This window comes from Notamacropus eugenii, chromosome 3 (assembly GCF_028372415.1).
Source record: "Notamacropus eugenii isolate mMacEug1 chromosome 3, mMacEug1.pri_v2, whole genome shotgun sequence".
NCBI lineage: Eukaryota > Metazoa > Chordata > Mammalia > Diprotodontia > Macropodidae > Notamacropus > Notamacropus eugenii.
The window spans coordinates 425032033-425046357 of record NC_092874.1 but is presented as its reverse complement, the minus strand read 5'-3'; positions in this window follow the sequence as shown (position 1 = coordinate 425046357).

Sequence of the window (14325 nt, the reverse complement as noted above, 5' to 3'; positions counted from 1 at the left end):
GGTCCGGATTGCGGCTGCGCAGCCTGAAGTGCGGCACGTGGAGCGAAGGCTCCTCCTCCCCACTCCTTCTCCCTATTTATTCCCTACTAAAGCTGGATGATTCGGACCACCGGGTCGCATGTGACGGAGCTGGAGGCGCTGCTCCAGCGTCAATTAAGCGCCTTCTTTGTGTTGGGCCGCATCCACACGGTCCTGGCAGTCCAGGAGTTCCCACCTTAGGGTGCGTGTCAGTGACTGCGTCCTTATGAGGCGCCTATGGTATAAAAGCAGGGCAAGCTGAGCGGGGAAGGCACTCGCAGCTGGGGCCACTCGAGCCGAGTCTGGAGGGAGAGCATTCCAGACGGGGGGCACAGCCAATGCAAAGACACCAGGTCGGGAGATGGAGAATTGTGGATCTCTATTGATTATCTCCAGTTTATCCTGTCTGTATCTCCCTAGATGGGTGGGTTTTTGTGAGTGGTTCCCTCGTTAAATCGTGAGCTCCCGACTGGCAGGGGTGGTCACTCTACCAATGCAGGTCAACACTTTTTTGGGAACTCTTACTCTTAGCCTAGAGCCTGGAGAAGTGAAGTGATATGCTAGTCTCCCAACCACGAAGTGTCATGCTCTTTCTGGCTTTGAGTTAGGCTCCATAGTCACCACACCATGTTGCCTCAACAAGCAATTTAATGTTAAAACTCAAAGCAAACTATTCCTTAACTGCTTTAGCATGCGTTTGTTTCTCTGCCAATTAATAATTTTATAAAGAACACTGAACTAGGAGCTGGAAAGCCTGAATATAAAGGACTGCTCTGCTGAAGACTTCCCCATCACCCCTGGAAAGTGAGTGAGATTCTTTGGAGCAAAGGTGCTACAATGTTTCCAAGTGAGGCCACAACCAGATTACAATGTAACCAGGAAGTATTTAACATGATAAAAATACAGTAGAACAACCATAATATATTATTTTTCTAAGTTAACACAGGTCAGCTGGAATCCTTATGTGATTTAGTGGCCACCTTCTTTGAGTTTGACCCCAGGGTCAGAAGAGGGGAGATCAGAAGCCAGAACAGTTGAAGGGGAGACATGAAGCTAGAATAGTTGTGTTAGAGACAAACTACTACTGCAGGAGAGAGAGATGATTATTTATAACCCTGGGCCTGCTGCCATGACTGTCTCTGTTCTAAAAGAGGGCCAAATGACCATCCTTATATTAATAATGCACTAGTCTTATTAATAAAGTGATTAAATTACCCAGAAACTATGTCTCTTGAACCTTTTAAATCATCACACAGAGGTAGTTTTCAGAGGAAGAAATTAAAGCTATCTATAGCCACATGAAGAAATGCTCTAAATTGCTATTGATTAGAGAGATGCAAATCAAAACAGCTCTGAGGTATCACATCACACCTATCAGATTGGCTAACATGACAAAACAGGAGGATGATAAATGTGGGAGAATTGGAACACTAATTCATTGTTGGTGGAGCTGTGAGCTGATCCACTTTGGAAGTATGCCCAAAGGACTATAAAAAATTTGCATACCCATCGATTGAGCAATACTGCTTCTAGGACTGTATCCCAAAGAGATCGTAAAAATGGGAAAGGGTCCCACGTGTAGAAAAATATTTATAGCAGCTCTCTTTGTGGTGGCCAAAAACTGGAAATCAAGGGGATGCCCATCAATTGGGGAATGGCTGAACAAATTGTGGTATGTGAATGTAATGGAATACTATTGTACTATAAGAAATGATGAACAGGAAGACTTCAGAGAGGACTGGAAGGACTTATATGAACTGATGCTGAGTGAAAGGAGCAGAACCAGAAGAACTTTTTATACAGCAACAACCACAGTGTATGAGGCATTTTTCTGGTAGACTTAGTACTTCATTGCAATATAAGGATTTTAAAAATTCCCAATGGACTCGAGGTGAAATGCCTTCCACCTCCAGAGAAAGAACCGTGGAATTTGATCACAGAATGAAACAGACCATTTTCTTTTGTATTATGTTTTGTTTTGTTTTATGATTTCTTCCATTCATTTTAATTCTTCTATTCAACATGACTAAGGTGAAAATGTATTTAATAGAAATGTATGTATAGAACCTGTATAAAATTGTATGCCATTTCAGGGATGAAGTGGGGAGGGAGGGGAGAAGGAGGGGGAGGGAGGGAAAAAATCTAAGACATAGAACACTGAAAACAAATAAAATAATTTAATTTAAAAAATCATCACACAGGAAGGATAGGATCTGATTCATCTTGGTACCCACCAAATGACTGATCACACACCCCTTAGGGTTGGGCCATGACTTCTCAGAGGCACCAGCCCCCACTTTGGAGATGATTTCTAACCCTGACCCCAGGCATAGAGTCCCTGATTTCCATAACTGAGTCAACTTGGCTCCATGAGTCTGTGGCAGGTACATTCACCAAGTAATAACTAGTGTCTAGAATGAGGAACAAAGGAAGTGGGGATAGGTTATTTAGCACTTCAGATGCCTAATTTTCTGAGCGGCAGCATAGGATAAAATGTTGAATGTGGTGTCGGAAGACCTAGACTTGAATCCTGCCTCAAATAATAATCTTGTGATCCTCAGCAAGCCACTAGGATTCAGTTTCTCATTGGTAAATTGTGATGTACCCACACTACTTATTCCTCAGGATTGTTGTAGGGAAAACACTTTGAAAATGTCACAGTGCTCTATAAATCTGCGTTGTCTATATCTGTAGCTGAAGAGTTTCAATCTCTTCTGAAAAGAGAGAGATAGAATTCCACTTCATCTATTCATTAATTCATCAAATTCAGGTAGGCATTTACAAGAACTGTGCTGAACTTTTATCTACCACAGCCTAGCTTCATACCCCAGAAATAGTTTGTGATGGAAAATCCTGAAGGCTAGTGAATCTCTGACACAGCCTCGCTGAAAATTTCTTATTTTGGAAAATTTTAGCCAAAGAACAGAATCTAATGTCTTCCAAGTATACTCTAGCACACTAGTACATGGAAAGTGAAGGGTATGACCAAGGATCAGAGTGGTACAGCTAATAATTATAATGCCAGAAAGCATTAATGACTAGTCCTGACCATGTGTGAATTGGCAAGTCAAGAAAATTCTGAGTACGTAAAGTAGGCTGTGAGAGATACTTCTTCAGCAGTGGTTTAAAAAAAATCTATATGCTGCAGAATAGCATAAACCAGATGGCTGCCATCTCATATTGCTAGGTAGAGGCTGCCTGATTAGGTAGATTATCTAAATGGATCTTCTGTACTTTTCCATTATCCTTATTAATTAGTGTTAGTCCTTTCATTGGTGCAGAAGACTGAACAATACTGAAAAACAGCATAAAAATTTTCTTTATTGAAAAAATGGTGAATAGTTTTTGATCCCAGCATGAAGTATTTTTCAAAAGAGATTTCAGGGGGCAGAACAAAGATGGTGGAGTGAAGGCAGGGACTTGTTTGAGCTCTCCCTAAACTCCTCCAAATACCTTTAAAAATTAAACAAATTCTAGAACAACAGAACCCACAAAATGATAAAGTGAAACAAATTTCTAGCCCCAGACAACTTGGGAGGTCAGCAGGAAAGGTCTGTTGCACCAGGGTGAGAGAGAAGCACAGTCTGAGCTCCAGCAAATCTGGAGCAGGTCTTGGTTACGAATCACTGGCAGCAGAGGTAGATTCCAGACCTCTCAGCCCATAGATGCCAAAGACAACTTAGAAGGTCAGCAGGAAAGTTCTGTTCCACTTGGATGAGAGTGAAACAGAGTCCAGCCCCAACCTCAGCAAACCAGGAGCAGGCCTTGGGAGTGATTGAATCAGCACTGGAAAATAGAATAAATGAGGGGGGAAGGGGTGATGGAATAGGATGGAGGGAAATACAGTTAGCAATAGTAACTAACTGAAGCAAGTTTCACTGATAAAGGTCTGATTTCTCAAACAAACAAAGAACTGAGTCAAATTTATAAAAATAAGAGCCATTCCCCAAATAATAAGTGATCAAAAGATATGATCAGTTTCCAGATGAAGTAATCAAAGTTATTTATAAGCATATGAAAAAATACTCTAACTCACTATTAATGGGAAATTCAAATAAAAACAGTTCTGAGGTACTCACACCTATTAGATTGACTAATGGTACAGAAAAGGTAAATGACAAATGTTGGAGGGTAAGTGGGAACATGGGACATTAATGCAATGTTGGTGGAGTTGTGAACTGATTCAACCATTCTATAAAGCAATTTGGAATTATTCCCAAAGGGTTATAAAAGCATACATACCCTTTGACCTAGTAATACCATATTAGGTCTGTATCCCAAAAGAGATAAAAAACAATAAGGAAAATGACCTATTGTGTGAAAATATTTATAGCATTCTGGCGACAAAGAACTACAAATTGAGGAGATGCACATCAATTAGGAAATGGCTGAACAAATTGTGGTGTGTGATTATGATAGAATACTATTATACTGTAAGAAATGATGAGCAGGATACTCTCAGAAAAACCTGGAAAGACTTGCATGAGCTGATGCAAAGTGAAATGTACTGGCTACAAAGTAACAGCAGTATTGTAAGACGATCAGCTGTGAATGACTTAACTGTTCTCAGCAGTACAATGATCCAAGATAGCTCTGAAGGACTTGTGATGAAAAAAGCTACCCATCCCCAGAGAAAGAATTGATGGTGTCTGAATACAGATTGAAACATACTTTTTTTTACTTCCTTTATTTTTCTTAAGGTTTTTTTTGGTCTGTGAGTTCTTTCATGACTATCATGGATGTGTTTTGCATGACTACACATGTGTAATCTATGTTAAATTGCTTGACTTTTTGATGAGGGGAATAGGGAGGGAGGAAGAGAGAGAATTTGGAACTCAAAGTTTTAAAAGCAAATGTTGAAAATTATTTTTACTTGTAACTTAGGGAAAACAACATACTAAATAAAAAAAGAGAATTTTTAAAAAAGAGAGATAGCCGTTCTAGAAAATAATGTGGAATTACTAAATGGTTGACTCTGGGATTCCATTAGGGTTCTACCTTAAGGGGATCACTGACAGCAAGATAAGATCCATATGACAAATGAAGATTTACTGTGAGGTAGGTAACACAAGTATTGTCATCCCCATTTTACAGGTTGAGGAATCTGATGCAGAGGCCAAGGGCCTTGTTCAGTCACACACCTACTAAGTGGAAAAGATTGGAACTCTACTTCTCATGACCCTTCCTCTATACTCTGGGGCCTTGCCTACATACATTTTGTTTTTCTTTTTCATCAGCACAGGCAACTCCAGATGTGAAAATTGTGAAAACTTGTTCATCTGGTAGAGATCAGAAACTCTTCTGCACTAGGTTCTTAGGGAACTGCTTGAGGCATTGAGCGATTAATTCCTTGCTGGTAGTTACATAGGCAGTATGTGTCACAGGTAGGTGCTGCTACTTGTTAATGAGGTCTTGACTCCTTAACACATGAGTAGAAACTTGATTTATTAGAGAAAGCCATATGCATGTGGGAACTCCTTCTACCAAGTACAAAGTAGGGCCCCTTCACATAGTACTTATATATATATTTTCAAAGCTAACTAGACTCTCACCACACCAACAAAGCTTTTATTGATCTGGAAGAAAGTTAACTGGAAATTGCATGATATATTTCCATTTTTGTTATTGTCGTTCAGTTGTTTAAGTCATGTCCAACTCTGTGACCCCATTTGGGGTTTTCTTGGCAGAGATACTGGAGCAGTTTGCCATTGCCTTCTCCAGCTCACTTTACAAATGAGGAAACTGAGGCAAACAGGATTAAGTGATTTGCCCAGGGTCACACAGCTAGTCAGTGTCTGATGCCAGAAGATGAGTCTTCCTGACTCCATTCCCAGTGTCACTGTGCCAATCATTTTACTATAATGCTAATGTAATTCTTGCCACCTGCACTTTGGTGGTTTTCTTGCTAAAATATGTAGGCATAGAGGATTGCTTGTGAATTCTGCTGATGTCTGTTTTTTAAAGAAGCAAAACCTCTTGCTAGTTTTGAGGTCTACATTCATTATTTGAGAGTAAGTATGGGCACAATTCACATTCTGCTCATGGATTATAAGTGCCCTTCACAAAACGAGCAGTGAGGTATGTCAGACAACCAGTGAATTCAGTCATGCTGACTTGCCTGCCTTACAGAAGGTGACATCCTATTAAGCTGTAAAAATTGTGAGTTGCCAACGGTCAGTGAATTAGCATTAGGTTGCTAAGGGAGGTTTCTAAGGACAACTAAAATGTTGGACGTGACCTTTCACAATACGGAGGTTAAATTGGTTTGGGTGCACATTATACACAACTGTGACTACATATATATATATATGTGTGTATATACATACATATATATATCATATGGGATGTGTAATCTCTCATCTCTTGTTTACTCTGCTAGGCCTATACTGTGAGGTCTTTGCTCTTTCCCAAAGTACATTAGTTACTATGGAAACAGTGTTGGAGGAGGGGGAATCACAAGTTCCCAGAAAGCTACAAATGCAGTAACTGTGTTATTATTCTCAGCACGTTCTGGAATTTACACCATATTCTGAGGAATGAAAAAGGCCCTGTCGGATAGCTATCATGTCCTTTTATGTTATGTACAATAGCACCCACCTGTCTAGCATTTTCTGCAATACTTACAGTCAGTAAATTTTCAGCATGTCTTCTGGGGGATGCTGCTGACAACATTCAGAAATGTGAAAGAAAGCATAGCAGTGTTAACCCCACCACTTCCGTCACAAGTGACAATTATGCTCATAACTGTGCAATAGAGGCATGTGTGTATGCGTACACGCATACAAGTGCCTATATTAATATTAATATAATAGATAATATAAGAGCAGTACCATATATTATAAGAAATAATACAATGTATAATTAATATAACAGACTAATATATTGACATACATTAATATATCAATATATATTACATTGGGGCAGGACAGAACCGTGACCACAGTAGTCATTTGGGGGGCTTTGCCATGTACAGGGATGACTGTGTCCCAGCTAAATGTCTTCAACCTCATCTTACAACAGTTACTCAGGAGGTGACAAGGAAATGTAAACCAAAGGTCTGAAGATTTGGAGGTATCTGCAACTCCTGTTATTCCAGTGTGTAGCAGATGCATTGCATTCTCTAACTGCCACTTAAGATCTTTCTTTTGTCCTGAATTAGGGAGGGGGTAGAGAAGGAAAACTCATCTAGTTATCCTTGGTTCCTTCAGCTCCTTTTATTGACTAGGATCAGGGCTTCTGTCAACATTTATTAAGCTCCTACTACATGGCAGGCCCTGTGCTTAGTGTTAGGGATACAAAGAGAGACAAAAGACAGTCCTTTGTGTCAAGGAGCTTGTAGTCTAATGGAGGAGAGAACAAATAAAAAAATGTTTACAAAGAAGCTATATACAGAATAAATAGGAACTAATTAAGAGAGGGGGGTGGTAAAGTTGTTGATTAGTAATGGCAGCATTGATAGTAACATTGATAGCTTCGCCAGACAGTGACATTAGTGGAAGGGAGAGGGGTGCAGTTATTTGTATGTATCCTCACAGGTTGTGTTTGTTCTTCATTTTCCAAGAGGACCATGATGTCAGGGAGATGATGACATGACTTGCAGTTGACTTTGTTTTGAGTGAGGGAGGGCTGTGCAAGGTCACCAGCCTCACTTTCTCCTCCAAAACCATCTGGTTCCAGTGGCCAGATATTCATCATGATGACAGCGATGGCCCAGGATGCAATGGGAGACCCTGACCCTTTTAGGCTGAGGTCTTTTCAGGTGCTAACTTTGAGTGAGGTAATTCCTATTCAGTAAATAGGCCACTTTAAAAAGTGAGTCAAGGGAGGGACCCTTTAATTAAAAAAAAAATCAAACCGGGAGGGGAAGACCGTCAGGGCTGCTGGCCAAAAGAAAGACAGTTACTATTTACATTCACTCTGAGCCAGGAGGGCCCAAAAATAGCCATTAAGAGGTGCTTGGGCAGGAAACTATTGTAGTCCTATGTGTCCATAGTCTCTGACACATAATATCTATGAACTGCAGAGTGAAATAGGTTTGGTCTTTGAGAAAGAAAGGAAGGAAGGAAGGAAGGAAAGAAGGAAGGAAGGGAGAGAGAGAGAAAGAAAAGAAATCTAACCTGTAAACCCCAAGTTAACTAGCTAGCTTTTGGCCATCAAAATCCTATTAACTTTCTGAGGCCTGTTAGTGTGTATGTGTTTATGTATGTGTATGCTACTTACACATACATACATATGTGTATTATATATGTATATAGTAAATACTATGTGTATATGTGTGCATACACTACATATGTATGTATGTAGTATATTTAGTATATACTATATAGTATAAAGTATACATGTATATAGAGTATATATTAGTATATATAATGTCAATACATGGCTAGTGTTTGTATATGTGCATGTATAGATATACATACATGTATGTGTGTATATGCACACACATATGCATGTGTGTGTATATGAAATATTTATGTCACCTGTTGAGAACTAAAAGGGTGTCTGACAGGAGGACTACTCAGTTCATTTGCCTCTTTTAGAAACATGTAGAATAGAAGTTCCATGAGGGCAGGGACTATCTGCTTATTTGTGCTTACATCTGTGTCCCTAGCCCTTGGCACAGTGTCTGACATATAGTAAATGCTTCTTAAATGCTTATGGACTTAACTTGAGGAAAGTCGTGTTTACAGCTAGATCTGCCTTTCAAATTTCAAATTTGGTCATATGACTTTAGAGCATGAAGGAGTCTCAGAAGATAGAAATAATCAATTATTAATGACTGTTCCTCAAAGTTCATGCTTGTAAATTATGCCATTCCCTTACTTATTATAGGCACTGTAAACTAGCACTCCCCCAAACTCCCTAAACCAGCATGAGTGCCCCCTCACCTGAGAAAGGCCTAAAACCTGGATTGGCCAATCAGGAGAAAGACATCTTTGGCTCACTCTGAGCTTAACCTACCATAATGCTGTGCAGACTCTGGTATGACAGACTGAAGCATAATGCTTTGGTCTCCGAGTGAACTCAAGCTCTCCTGTTGGATTTTCCTGACTGGGAACATTCTTCTGCCAAGGACCAGGTGCCTTGAACTGGACATTATCTTGAATACTCTGACTTTTCTTGTTATTTTATGGACACTGTTATGTTATGTCCTGTTAGAACATCCATGTTTTATAAATCTATCCTATTAAGAAATTTCTTTCTCATATTATGGTTAACACATATGGGGACTATAATTTTGTCTGACAAAGGCAAGCCAGGAAGGGAGGGAGAAGGAAACACTTCTTTGTTCTGAACACATAGTCCTCTTCAACTGTCTTTTCCTTGACCTAATTCTTACGACTCTTGTGCATGGACGAATACACATCTCCAGCTTTGAGAGAAATAAATATGAACATGCAGCTTAATTTTGTTTATCTTTCTTAGAATAAACTCTGTAAAGGTTGACAGCAGAATTCAAATGGTTCCCATAACCTAGAATCTACAAAACCTACAATGGTTATCTCTTGTCTGTAGGATAAAGGTCAAACACCTTAGTATGACATTTAAGGCCACAACCTGCCTGGTGGCAGAGGATTTCCCAAGTTGCCTTATAGGGAATTTCCTCTCTAGTCAAGCTTACCAATTGCTCTCTTTACATACTGTATTCACTTCAGCCTCCTACTTTGGTTTTGTGCTGATTTCTTCTCAACTAAGAGGCCCTTTGTGGGTAGCTGGGTGGCACAGTGGATAGAGCACATGGCATGGAATCAGAATCATGAGTTCAGATCTGGCCCCAGATGCTTGTTATCTGTGTGACCCTGGACAAATCACTTAACCCTGTTTGCCTCAGTTTCTCATCAGTATGAAAAAAACTGGAGAAGGAAATGGCAAACCAGTGCAGTATCTCTGCCAAGAAAACCTCAGATGGAGTCACAAAAAGTAGGACATGACTGAGATGACTCAACAAGAACAAAGAGGTCCTTCCCCTCTTCTCTGCCTAAGGCCTGGCATATGACAACAGGGATTAGATGTTTGAGGCCAGAAGGTTCACAATGGCTAAAGATTTCAGTCCCCAGCAAAGAAGTGCTTCTTAACAATAGAACTGCCCAGAAGTGGAATGAGTTGACCTAAGGAAATAAACATTAGAAAAGAATCTTTGATCTGGTCTCTTATTTGTGAAGCAAAACCTTCCTAACAAATGAGCCTATTTCAGATTGTGGATTATTCACCAACCAGTTTATTCTGACTAAAAGTTTATTGATGAAGCAAACCCTATCTAGAAATCTGTAGATGTCCCACAGCAACTTCCTTAATATGGATTTCAGGTAATCATATCAACATAACGGCATTTTCATTCAGCAGCTTGCACTAAAATCAGTAAAGAGCAAGCCTTATTTGTAGGTTGTTGGCTACCAGAACTAGGGCTCCAAAATCTCACTCCCTGGGCAAGAGCTCATAAAGATGCAAATATGCCAGTTTTTCTTAAGAAGATTTGGCGTGGAATATTCTTCTATAAAATCCTTCAACAGATGACTGTCAGGACCAGGGTTTGGTGAAGTACAATTCATCATGCCCTTCCTCACAGCAGCATAATTCTGACATCCAGTGAAATCAGGCCAAGTAATTGTCGAGAAGTGCAGAATTCAGCCTCTTTGTGAGAAACACTTCAGGCTCTATCAGTGGAGCTCAGCAATCGGCATTAACATTTGTTGGAAAGTAATAACAACATTTTTCGTAATTCTCCAAACCACTGACTATGGGACTGCAAACCAGATAATGAAGTGAGAAGCCCTGGAATTCATTTTAATGGTATGCTTACTGAGCACTACTGAAGGTGGAAAACTGCTCATTCTTGAAAACCACTCTACATTTCAAATAGCTTAGCAATGCTCACTCAGCTTGAGTTGATGAAGAATAAAATTCACTCTACATCAAAAGTCTCTAATAAAAATATCTATTGGACTGCATCATGAATTTTTGGTACAGAGACTGTGAATATTACTAATCAAATATATTCACTAGGAATCAAAGGAAGGAAATGGATGACAAAAATTCTATCTCGATTCTTCCTGGGCAATCGTTCTTTACTGCCGGTACAAACTATAGAGATTTAGCATCAAACCAAACAATATTGACTATAAGTATGCCCATCCTTTAAAAAGGAAATTACTCTTCTGAATGGAAACCTGGCATTTACCAGGCTAGAACAATAAAATTTGGCATAAACAGGGAACTACTTAACATTTCCCCCCAACTGTTTCACAGAGAATATACAAGTGGACATTTTATCCCAGGATACTCATTTCAACCCTCCCCACCATTCCCCCCCCATCATGCATCATGTAACATGCAGATAAGTTATTCTTTAATCATATCATGTGCATGTCTAAAGTAATATTTCTTCAGGGCCAGCTTATGGTCATAGAATATGGAGGCATGCTTCAATCCTCCTGTATTTGGTAATGAAGTGGGCCTGGAGTCAGGAAAAACTGAATTCAGAGCTGACCTCAGACAGTAGCTCTTGGCAAGTCACTTAACCCTGTTTGCCTCAGTTTGGTCATCTGTAAAATGGGGATAATAGCAGACTAAAAGCAATTACCTCCTAATGTTGTGAGGATCAAATGAGCTTTTTGTAAAGCATTTAGCCCAGTATACATGCTATCTATCATCATCATCACTGTTATGACTAGTCAGCTGACCCATCTCATAGATGTGAAACAGACTGATAGATAAAAAATGCAGAACAAAAGCCCTGAATTAATATTGACTTGTTTATTGTACCTATGTAGCATGCTTTAAGGCCTAGAAACTGATTCAGGACAGGCTATGGATCAAATGAAGAACAACTGTGTTTTTACTTTTTGATAACTTTGTATATACCTCACCCATGAGACCCCTTGTCTGAATTCTCAAGGGACCATAGCTGCAGTATAGATAATGACCATCTATAGGGAAGGATGGGTTTCTTTGCTCTGGTAATATACAGAGGAAAATGTTTCATAGATTTCAACTCAAAGCCAATAGATGAGACAGATTTTAACCCCACCCCACCCTTACTTCTGCTTTTCTCCTTCTTTGCCCATTTAATTCTAACGCTCAAAAATCCCAAACACTAGCCATAGGAATTGGAAGCAACTGTTGGTTTTTCCTTAAAATGTTGGGAAGTCCAAAGCAAGACAAAGTGGGGAACTAATATCACCAACACACAAAGATAGTCCCCTTACCTACCTCATGTAAATGAGGAGGGTCAGATGTCCCTTTTTAATGCTATCTCCTATGAACTTATATGGCGTGAGACCTGATCTAAAGGCCTTCATGAAGACACATTCTTCCCTCTAGAAGTATCTGGGATAACAAGATATAATATCTGTGTCCTTAACTCTTGATTCTTTACTGGAAAGTCAACTGGCTGGAATACCCATCAATCAATCTTGCTAGGTTATATAAGTTTCATACATAGGTTGTTTTTGGTCTTTTGAAATGCTTGAATACCCAGCCATTTAGACAGTATTTGCAACTAAACGATCAAGAATGTATGAGAGATTTAGTCCCCTCAATGGTCACCCAAAATAAATTTCTTAGACCTAGGACAATATGCACTGCAAGTTATCTGATGCCAGATAATTTGAAAATTCTTCTTTTTTCTCTTTAATAAAAGTTCAGCAGCTGTACTTGGCCATGTGCAAATCAAAAGTGCTATGTAGCTAGGCCCAGAATTTATTTGTCTAAAGAAGTGCTGTTATATGAATAGGATAGGAAATGCTGTTTTCTCCTAAAGGGGGGTTTCCATATATACCTTAAGATATACTTTGGGGCAGCTAGATGGTGCAGTGCATAGAGCACCAGTGCAGGAGTCAGGAGGATCTGAGTTCAAATCTCACCTCAGACACTTGACATTCTCTAGCTGTGTGACCTTGGGCAAGTGACTTAAGCCCAATTGCCTCCTCCTGGATCATCTCTAGTCATCCTGATGAATACCTGGTCACTGGATTCAGATGGCTCTAGAGGAGAAGTGAGGCTGGTGATCTGCACAGCCCTCCCTCACTCAAAAAAAATCAGTCAGGTGCAAGTCATGTCATCATTTCTCTGATGGCACGGTCTTCTTCAGCAACGAAGGACAAACTCCCATACATTCGTTATTCCAATACCTGACACACTTTCTTGCATAGAGTAGGGGCTTAATAAATATTTATTGAATTGAATTGAAATATGAAATTCAGTAACACTGAGGCTTAAGCTTCTGATAATTGTTAATTCATCCATTAGTTCTTGGCTTTACTTTGGTTTCGAGTGGCATGGTGATAAATATGAACCTGTTAGCTCAGACTTATGGTTAATGTTACGATTCCCAAAACTCCTTTTATTGGCACAAAGACACCATCTTTCAAGGGCATAACATCTCATTTTAAAAGTGAAGAGTGGCTTGTAATAAAATACCTTACCTCAGCGTGGGAAGTAAGAACATGAGTTAGCCTTTCATTTCAGAAAAGTAAAATGTTTTAAGCCAAGTAGTGAGGAGAGATTTTAGGCTTTGAGTTAATATATAGTCCTCTTATTTGGAATTTAAAGCTCTTTACAATCTGGGCCCCTTCCTGTCTTTCCATTCTTTTTACCTTTTATGCATGCCTTCAGAGATCCAGCTGTTCTGGTCTACTTGTTGTTTCTCCATGAGATGCTGTCTCCTGAATCCATCCCTTTGCCCTGGCTCTCCCTCAGGGCTGAAAGGATCTCCCTTCTCAATTTTGCCCAAGGTCACACACAGTGGGCAACCAGATGGCTCAATGCACATGACTAAACAGCAACACCTAGTTTTTAAAATATTGTCTCCACTAGAATGTAAACTCCTTGAAGACAAGAACTGTTTTTGCTTTTCTCTGTATCTTTAGCACATTGCCTGTCAAAGAATAAGTAATTAAGAAATGGCTTCTTGATATACATGGTATTTCTTAGAAGAAATTTTACTTTTCTAAGGACTGTGTATGGCTGTGAATCTGTGAAGGGGTCCCCTGAACTTGTTTTCTTGAGTTGCCTTATTTTTGGTTAACAAACCCAATCAAGACTGAATGAATCAAGCAAATCTTATAAATGAACAAGACAATGAATGGAACTTGTTACATTATCAGTTTGAATAGCATGTAAAATCTACTTTCTCCATTTCTTACCACTTATGGCAACATTTGCAGCCCAAGTTAAACTCTATTTTCCACTCTCGAGAGTAGTTGGTTCTCTGAGATGTCCAAATAAAGTTTAGAGAAGCATTGTTGATCAGGAGTCAGAATTCATGGATATTAGTACTGGTTCCACTGTTTACCAGCTTTGGCAAGT